At 31.5% G+C, this 6970-nt stretch overlaps 1 pseudogene; it reads left to right on the top strand.

The window, feature by feature from the left end:
* Positions 1–216: 216 nt before the first annotated feature.
* Positions 217–6510, top strand: LOC126740696 (uncharacterized; annotated as a pseudogene).
* The last annotated feature ends 460 nt before the right edge of the window (positions 6511–6970 follow it).

Below are 6970 nucleotides of genomic sequence, written 5' to 3'. Positions count from 1 at the left end.
ACATCAATTTACCACACAAATCGGAATCGGAATCTCAAAATGTTTATTATGCTATAATTGAACCGGTGTAAGCAGAAAGGGCACAAGTCAATATTTTGACAAATTGCCATTATACCTAAAATGTGTTCTCCTATGGTAGACGCAACGGATTATGCATAAGGGGCACAAGTCCGCATCCCCGATGTCTTAAAAATATCGGGTAATAATGCTAGCGTTATGCATAAAAGGCACACGTCAGTGACATGTGCCGTTTATGCGAAATGTTAGTGTTTCAAATGGTGGGGTCAACATGTGTTTGTCGTGCGTTTTACGTCATCAACAAAAATTCGACTTCAGTTAATCTGTTGGTTGCTTCGGGGACGGTTGCACGTGGTTTTAGTTTCATTTGACATAGATGACCATTCTGAATTAACGCCTTCTAAGTATGCTCGCAACATACAGAACAAGGCAAGATTGGAAGGAAAGTCTTATAAAAACAGTAAAGGAAGTTGTGAGAAAAAAATTAATAATGGAGTCCTTTGCAGGTAGGTTCTTTTATGCTATTTTTGGCACATCGGTTAATTTCATTATTTACTTGTAGAATGAAATGCTCTGAAAAGTTCTCTGATGCAGATAGATTGGCGATTTTTCAACGATTTTATACTTTAAGCTCTAAAAACAAACAAGACATTTTTCTACAGGGTCTTGTGGATATGATGGAAGTAAAGCAGCGGCGTCCTCGACCAGTTGACAAAAATAAACCCAAATCAAAAAGTTTCAAGTACTACTCATTTAAAGGAAGTTCCAAAGTAGAGATTTGTGTTAAAGCATTTTTGAATTTATATGCTAGTATCACGTACAAACGCATCAGGAGAATTAACTTACGCGGAAAAATGACAAGTGCTAATACTTTCTCAGAAGAAATTCGGAATTGTGTAAAGGAACACATACAATCATTTCCTACAAAAATCAGCCACTATTCAGGACGTGAAAACATTATTTGAATAGCCAACTAAATTTGACAAAAATGCATCAGCTTTACCTAGAGAAGTATCCAAACCAAAAGGTAAGCTTTTCATTTTATAGATGCTTTTTCCGTGAAAATTTTAATCTCTCTTTCAGAAGACCACAAGTTGATGTTTGTTCGACTTGTGAATTACTAAATAACAAAATAAAAGACCAACATTTGAATGATACGGCCAAGCGTACTGCCGTCGCAGAATTGATAGTTCACAAACGAAAGGCTAAAAAATTTTATTCAAAAATAACCAAAGATATTGAAGAAAAGGAAAATAAAGACCAAGTTCTGTCATTGGCCTTCGATTTTATGCATAATGTCCACTTACCCACAACGCCTGTGGGTGAGGTATTTTACTACCAGCAGCTTACTGTGTCCGTATTTTGTATTCACAATCTTAAGACAAATAAATTCAGGATGTACGTTTACCACGAGGGACAGGCAAAGAAACAGCTGACGAAATGTGTACGTTTGTTCTCGAATATCTTAATGAATTCAAGGAAAATCAATCGGAGCTTCATCTTTACAGTGATAACTGCTGGGGCCAAAACAAGAATCATACTATGGTCAGGATGTTTTTGGCTCTTACAGATTCTGGTAAATTTAGCATGATTTGGCACTTTTTTCCAGTTAGGGGGCATTCATTTCTCCCGTGTGACAGGGACTTCGTGTTGGTGAAAAAAAATGTACGGAAACATGATAGAATATGCACCATTCACGAGATCTCCACGATTATTATTACCAGTACAAAAAATAATACAAAATTTTCAGTCAAAGAGGTTGCAACAAGTGACGTATTAGATTTCAAAAACTGGTGGGGAAAATTTTATAAAAAAACCTGTGTCTCTGAAGAAACAAAACATTTTCTTCGTAACGAAAAGGTCAACTTTCAAATAAGCACCTTTTCATGTTTTAAATACACATCCCAACAAAAAGGCACTGTTCAAGCCTATCCTTTTACTGACGGTTTGGTGTCACATACATTTAATTTATCACAACCTGGAATGGCCTGCCCAACTTTGCCAACGAGCCTTGCGCATCCCTTAGGAAATGTTTCTATTAAGGCCAACAAAATGAAGCATATAAGCAAATGCACTGCTTTTGTTGCAGAAGAACACAAACCATATTTTGATGCTATTTTTCAGTGGCCTACAATCAACAATCAATGAGTGATCCGAAGATTAGTTTTTCCAAAACATTGTACTCTTCTATTGAAATTAGCTGTTTATTTTTGACTTGTACTTTACATAACTAAAGCTGTATTAAAAAAAATAAATATTTTTCAAATTTACTAAATAGCATCATTTGCAAAAAGGGCACATGTCAATTCTTTCAAAGTCTTCTGGGAGAGCTAAAATCAATTTTTGAATTTAAAATATAAGGAGACAAATCGTGCTATTCAAACTACAAATCAATTATAACACTAAATGTTAATAATTTTACTCAATTTGATGAAAAAACAGTTTTTATCGATTTCCCAAAAATGTATTTTTTTGACATATGTGCCCTTTCTGCTTACATCGATTCAATTATTCTACATGCTTAAAATGCTTACTATTGCATAATGAAAATTAAAAAATTATTCTAATAAAAATAATATAATTATAAACTTTGATAAAAGTAAAGTTTTAACACTATACAAAAATAAAATGAAAACTCTTAAAAATAAACTTAACAATAATTAATTCTTTAAATAAAAGCCTCAAACAGACCGCCTTCTTTGGCCTATCAGTAACTTAACCTGTCATAAAAGCCATGTCGTAGAGTTAGAGCCATAGAGTTTCTGGTGAATTTACATTGACATATTCAATTATTTTCTCTCGCAACTTCTCTTATTTTGTTGGCTTATTAAAGTAGTATTTGTAAATGGCCTTCTTAAGATAATTCCAAAAATAAAAGTCACTTGGGGACAAATCTGGAGATCTAGGATCGTCAGTCCAAGTATTTTTTAAAGATTCTTTATCATAACCGCATTACGAGCAGGATTTAAATGACAAGAAGAAGTTGATTTTTGCAGCAAATCAAGGTATTTTTGAGCGTTTAAAGTACCATCAATAAAAATCGAACAACGAAATATTGTGTTTTCCATGTAATCGAAAAAATTATTTATCTGAAAATAGAATATTTTCGTAAGTTGGTATAAGTTGATATTTCAAACATTTGAACCCATGTTTTTAACAAATACTGGTAACAGTTTTATGGTCCATGTCCAGTTCCTCTTCAACACATCTACTTGATTATGTTAAATCCACTTCTAGGGCACTACAAACCATTTTTTCCAGTCGTTCTTGTTCCTAGATTCTTTCGATAGAAGATTTTTGCACATTGATGTGAACTTTATGACACTTTTGAAGACAATACGATGTCTCAAAATTCAAAACTACATTTAAAATTGTTTTTTCGCAAGGAATCGGTCTATTTTCAAATTTAATTTTAAAAAATTATGCCAAATTGCCTACGTAAAACCACTTAATAATTTGACCTGTTTTGAAAGGAGTATAAACAGCCATAATAAGTTCAGACAAAAATAATACCGGCTTAAAATTCAACAGTGCAGCGTGCAGTTGTACTTCTGTAAAAAAAATAAAATTATCAAATAACTGTCAGACGACCGGAGGCGGCCGCTCATACACCTCAGGACGCGGTGTTGTTATTATTTTGGACAATCCGTAATCTTCAATTCCCCAACCTGTATATAAAAATTACTAAAGTTTTAACTAATTAACACGAAACATAAAGAGAATCCACTTGTACTTAACATAAGCAATAATTCGTGTTTTTAAAACTTAACCATAAGTATGTTCTATACAATAACAGTTATAAGAATTGCAGTTCAGTTTGTAAAATTCCACTCCAAAGATCACATCTTTGAAAGAACTCGATATTTTTAACTTTAAATAAATAAATTCGCGGGACTGACTGGGGTTTAAGGAAAGTGTTTTTTTTTTTAATTTTGTTATTAAGATGGGAATTGATAAATGTTACAACATAATCTATTCATAAAGAGAAAGTGAAATATTTAGAAAGTGGCAAATATAGCAACTAAAAGCGGATATTTTGTGTTATAGTAAGAATGATGGGATAATGATCTGGAAAAATATGATTTGATGAGTGCACGGTTTTCTATTTATGGGAAAATCTTTATGTTGGCATTTATTATTAAATTTATTTATAATATATTTTTAGACTTTAAACTTCATTTATATTTAGCTACATAGAGGGAGGAGGCAAATAAGATATGATTTAAGGTATATGTACTAAAATAATAAAACAGTAGGTAAATAAGTTTTTATATAAGCTGCTAACTGTGCTTGGGTGATCTCGTGATAAGTAATTTGTATAAAATTTATAATTCCATTATACTCATTTAAATTGAGATATTGCATTAAATTAAGATTAAAATTAAGTTTTATATTTAAGCATCTTCAATAAAATCAATAAAAAGTTGTAATTCTTAGAATTTACTTGATAATGTTATATGCTTGATGAGGTCGTATGTCACAGATAAATTTTCATTATCTATAGACCTTTAAGAGTGAATATACCGTCAAGTAAATCTTGATTATCGCCGACATGTTATTTCAAAAACCTGAATCCGATCTAAAAAGATCTCATGGAAAATTCCTACTACTTATTTTGTGTTTATTGTACGCCTTGACTCATCCTATATGTGTGGTGTGTAAACAGGAAACATGCGCAGAACGATGGAAGCACAGCGGTTGATATCGTATTTAATAAATGCCAAACAAGAAAGCCATGATTTAATAATACGCAAAAATTCTAAGAAATAGTGATTCTATTATGCTACGAACAAAAAAAATCATTTATTAGTTTAGTTTTGTCTAGCTTTTAAATATCAAGCAAACGGTCAGGTAATAATCTCATATTAAAAGTCCGTTCGGTTAAAAATCAAATTAGGCATTTCTTGTGAAACTCAATAATTTAAATTAGTTACCTCTTTTGGTAGATCATCATCACTATTTAATTATGTATCATAATCATCACTATTACTTACTTGCCAAACAATCTTATTCACCTTAAAAACTCAAACCTTTAACGATACCTTTCGTTAATTAATTCATTCTGCAAAGTTCAATAATTCTTAAATATTAGTAATTAATAAATAATTATGCATTCGTCACAACAATTTAGATTTTACTAAACTCAACTTAAAGTTATTCAAAGTTGGTTAATTGGAGAATTTGATGAATTTTGGAATAGCTATTTATGTATCAAGGGCATTGTAAGGACGATAATGCCCCGAAGGTGAAAATAGTAGGTTTCCGCCTGATGTGCATAGAGTCTAACAATGCCCGTGGTGCATACAATGCTTTATGTTTTACCTAAAAATTAGTTAATTAGTTATGGTCTATAAAAATATAGACATCTCGCAATACCATCGTCTCATATCTTTTTTAAAAGTTAAGTCGAAAGGATATGTCCCGAAGAAGTCTAAAGTTTTGGAAGGAGAACAAATAATAAAATTTATTAAGATGGCTCCTGATATCTACCTGGTACACAAAGTCATATTGGTAATGGGTGTTTTTGGAGGTTTAAGACGAGATGAGTTGGTCAAAATGACCATTGATGATATTGAAGATAGAGGAACGGTCTTGGTTATAAAGGTACCAGAAACTAAAACTTTAACTTCAAAAAGTTTTACTATCATTGAAGAAGATTTAGGCGCTTTAAATTTAATAAAAAACTTTATTTCCAAAATAAAAATTACAATTTTGAAATGTCCCGGAAAATGTAGCTGATTCCACTATAGAATGGTCGGTGTTTTTTGTGGTGGTAGAGGTGGCAGCACTAACGCTATTTTGTATAGTTTGTAAATTGTCCATTAAAATTATTTTTGTATAAAATGGATGTATATTCTTTATTATGAGAGAAATAAAATTGGATAAGCAATAAAATTTCCGGGCATTATCATAATGCCCGCTTGTCAGTTTTCTTTTTCCCAGTGTATTCTTTGCCTTGCTCTCTTTTTTTTGTTAATATTTTCCCTCCAAGTATTCTGTCTAACATCGTGTCTTTTTCGCTTCTTCCTGTTATTATTGGAAATGGAACGTTCTTCTTCTGTACTACCTTCTTCCGTTTGTTTTTGTTCTCTTACAGTACTGGTTATGTTATAATCTTCTTCAGTTGAATCACTCTCTTTACTTTCTTGGATGAAGTCAGGATCCTTTCGCCTTACAGTCTGTGTTTTAATCCCGTCGTTATCAGAATTATCTTTTCCAATAATTTAATTTTTTTTTGCAAAATTTGATGCTTCTGGTTCGAGTTCTGCTTCTAAAGTATCCTGACATGACTGAGGCTTTACGTTATCTTCATTTTCTATAACATTATCATTTTCGGTCCCATAGTTGTTTGAAAAATAAGTACATTATACACCTAGGGACTAATGTGGAATTTTAAATCCCTAGATGAAAATTTAATAGTCCAACCAACGGGAGGGTCTTAGTCTTTAGTCTTGCGCTGTATTTACTATTTTATGCATTTTAGGGATTTAAAGGGTACTTTAAATCCATAAATCTTACTTCAAATACCTAGGGATATAAAATGCCACTTCTTTCCACGAAAATAAGGACCGTACTAGGACGATTATCGTAATTTTCTCTCGTGTCTCATTATAGTAAGTAATTGTTTATTTATCATAAAATTTATATTTTTTTTTAAGTTATTTTAATTTTCCTTAAATATAGGTATTTTGATTATTTTCTGAAGCACAAAATGGTAACTCGCTAAAATAATTTTAATTCTTACAAAATTACATGCAATAAATGGTTTGCAAAAAATAAATTTGTTTTACAAAGTTGACTTTAGTTGCTTAAAAACAAATGAATTTAATGTTTATTTCTGGATTTAGCAAGCCTTTTACTTATTGTTGGCGACATTTTGTCTATTGAGTACTGGTTTACTGTTAAATAAAATTACCTTATTATATAATTACCAGGGTGTAGTTTTTTTCGG

Source organism: Anthonomus grandis, chromosome 9, assembly GCF_022605725.1.
Source record: "Anthonomus grandis grandis chromosome 9, icAntGran1.3, whole genome shotgun sequence".
In the NCBI taxonomy this organism is placed as follows: Eukaryota; Metazoa; Arthropoda; class Insecta; order Coleoptera; family Curculionidae; genus Anthonomus; species Anthonomus grandis.
The sequence above is the reverse complement of the archived record's forward strand: the minus strand, read 5'-3'. Positions and strand labels throughout refer to the sequence as shown.